The sequence below is a fragment of the Choloepus didactylus genome, chromosome 17 (genome assembly GCF_015220235.1).
Source record: "Choloepus didactylus isolate mChoDid1 chromosome 17, mChoDid1.pri, whole genome shotgun sequence".
NCBI classification, from domain to species: Eukaryota; Metazoa; Chordata; class Mammalia; order Pilosa; family Megalonychidae; genus Choloepus; species Choloepus didactylus.
Window position 1 is genome coordinate 62,152,469 of NC_051323.1, and position 3,204 is coordinate 62,155,672.

Sequence of the window (3,204 nt, forward strand, 5' to 3'; positions counted from 1 at the left end):
TTAAGGTAGTCTTCACTTTATTTGGTTTATTCACATGCCTGGAAAAGAAGCATGAGCTTGAAGAACAACTTTTCTGATTTTTTAACTCCTAAACAACCATTCAGTTTAGAACATGTCAAACCGCAAAGGGAAGACTTTCTGGACTTGGCCGTTAATTAATTCTAGACTCATGGCTTGAACAATCTCAACAAATCTAGACGTGAAGGACAGCATCCAGCTCAGCCCTGTGACAAACCCGCAACAACGGCACACTGGCCCTTGTGAGCTGTATCCTAGGTGATGCTGTAGTGGAGTTTTGGGGGGGGGTGTTGATAAATGCCTGTGTCTTGGGTAACGTTTCCATCACGCGACTCCCCCACGCCACCCTCTATCGCAGAGGCCGCGGTCGGCTCCCTAAGGGGACCTGGAGACGGAGGCGAAAACGCCAGCATGGAGGGAGGGGCTCAAATCGCAGCAGACCACACACTCTTTAATTCAACTGCTGCCAAGCCATTGCCCTCAAGAGATTTTTTCAAACAAGCAAACAAACAAAAACAACTAAAGTTTAATGGGTTTGGTTAATGGGAAAAAGTTATTTTTGAGGTTCTCATACATATTATTCATTATTACAAGTTGGGGCCTAGGTAAAATACAAGGAAGGAAGCTGTTTGGAGGGGAATGCTTTTCAAAGAGTAATTCTGACAGTTTGGAGATTTCAGTGGAAATTTTGGATGAGAACAAGCAAACAAAGAGGAAACATCAGGAAATTCTTAGCAGGGACAGAGCCTCGGCATTTCTGCTGAAGCCAGTCATTATTCCCACGTGTGGACGGGGTCACCCTGATTTATCTGCCTGTTTGTTATTTTGGTTCCATCCTCAGCACACAGCGACCACATGGGGAGTGAAGCACCGTCATAGGAATGTCAGGTATGGAGCTCCGTGACCTACGATCCCATCCGCCCAGAACCCAGAGCAGAGCACCTGGCCCAGTTGAAGCCTGGGGATTAGGGATCAAAGGACTCAGGCACAGTGTGTAAATAAAACACGATATAACACCATCAGCTGCTCTGTTGGGCTTAATCATACTTACCTTGCCTTCCCTGACTTGGGTTCCTACAGCTCAGTAGAAGATGTACCAATACACATTTTCTCGGTGCTAGCCCTTTGATTGAATGAACGAATCTTAGTGGACCTCATTCCACCCGTTTGTCCCAAGCCATCCATCCTCTTTACCTCTTCACCCTGGCCTAGAAACTGTTTCCATGGAAGGGTATCAAATGACATCTCCCCTCTCCTTTCCTGACTTCAGTCCAGTTTGCCCAAACAGCAACCAATGGGAACTTCTTGGAGTACCAGCTATGGGCAAGACAATATGTAGGATAAAAATCCTCCACAGAGCATGCACAAGTAGTTCAGGAGAAAGCCCAACACGGAACCAGCAAGAATAGCTAACATTTATCGTGGAAACTTTGTCCTCAAGCAAGCCAAGGAGGTAGGTTTTGTTTACTTCTTTAAACAGATAAAAAGCTGTGATGTGGTTATGTAACTTGCCTGAAGTCATCCAGTTAAGTCACAGAGTCAGGATCTACACACGTTAAGTTTTGTTAGCTACAAAGTCCTTCTGCTTAGGAACTGTACTGTTCTGCAGTGAACAGTGAACCAGAGAGAAGGTAATCAAGTGCTAAATTTCAAGAGGTAAGATCTACAAGAATTCAGGAGAGTCAAGAATCTTTCCAGTACTTCCTGCCTCTATCATTCATTTGGGCACCCATGCTACACCACTGGTTATCATTTAACCATGTTTGGGCAGTGTGAGCCACCTTCCAGATAGGATCCCCGAGGAGAGCCTCTCCGTGTTTCAATTTCTGTTTTTACAAAATAGCACTAGTAGCACAGCCTTGAATATTTCATGGAGTTTTATGACGATCAAAAATTATAACATAAGTGAAATCATTTTGTAAAGAATAAAGCATCATATAAATGTCAGATATTTCTCTCTGTGGTGCTTTTCCTGCATAAAAGACCCCATTTTGAGAGACCCCTGTTTTCTGAACCCAAGGAGGGGTGAAAATCTTCCTTCTTTTCTTAGTTCTTTGGTAAACCTCTCAGATCGCCTCCCATCTCTCCCTCCCATGGGGCGAAGGTCTCCAGATCGTAGTTTCCTTTCTTTCTGGAAGGGTGCAATAGAAGGAGTGAGACACAAGGGAGAGGGGAGATCCCGTCCACCCTCCATGTAAGGACCAGGCTGGGTGGGTTCCTTCGTGGCAAGACCGTGCCTGCCTGACGGGTGCGCGTGGCCTCGCTCTGCAGCTGAGGGGTTCGGTGGAGAAGGAAGAATGGCAGGGGACAAATGAGACAGACAGTTTCATGTGCCCTCACTGGCGGGATTAAGGAACAGTTTCTCTGGTTTGTTCAGACTCCACACAGGCAGACATCTTTAAGAAATAACTCATATGAAAATCCAGTCAAATCATGTCATTATGGACGTAACTGAAACAGTCATTTTGCTTTATATAAAAGAATATAATTAGGAAAGTCTCTCCTTGAGGCTTTTCCTTAATCCCAAACTTAAAACAGGTTAAGTTAGGGAGAGACTTAAAGGCACTCTGCCTTCCGTGATGGGTCCACATGGGAGCAGGACGGAAACATGAACTGAGAGCTACGAAGAAGGCCTGATGTGAGTAATTTTGAAAGGACCTTTTAAGTTCAGTTACTTGTCCAGGGTGGCCCCAGGGCAGGGCAGGGGTGATGGGGCCTCAGGCAGGGGCCTTGGTGAGTGAAGCCTGTGGAGATGGCCCTGGAGGATGCAGGGCATGGTTCCTATGCAGAGGGGCCCAGGTTTAGATGAAGAGGTTCAGAGGCTGAGAGGAGGCAGGGCTGCTGTTCCCGCTACCCCCACATTCACAAATTGCTGCCACCGTGTTAAGGAGCTGGGCTAAGGGTGGCCTTGATGAGCAAACCACACAGGAGGGCACAAGTGGAAGTGTGGTCAGAACTTGGGCTTGGCATCTGTGCTGCTTTGAATATATTATATCCCACAAAATGCCATTATCTTTGATGCAATCTTGTGTGGGCAGATGTGTTAGTGTTGATTGGATTGTAATTCTTTGACTGAGTGTTTCCACAGAGATGCAACCCAACCAACTGTAGGTGATAACTCTGATTGGATAATTTCCATGGAGGTGTGGCCACACCCATTCAGCATGGGCCTTGATTAGTTTACTA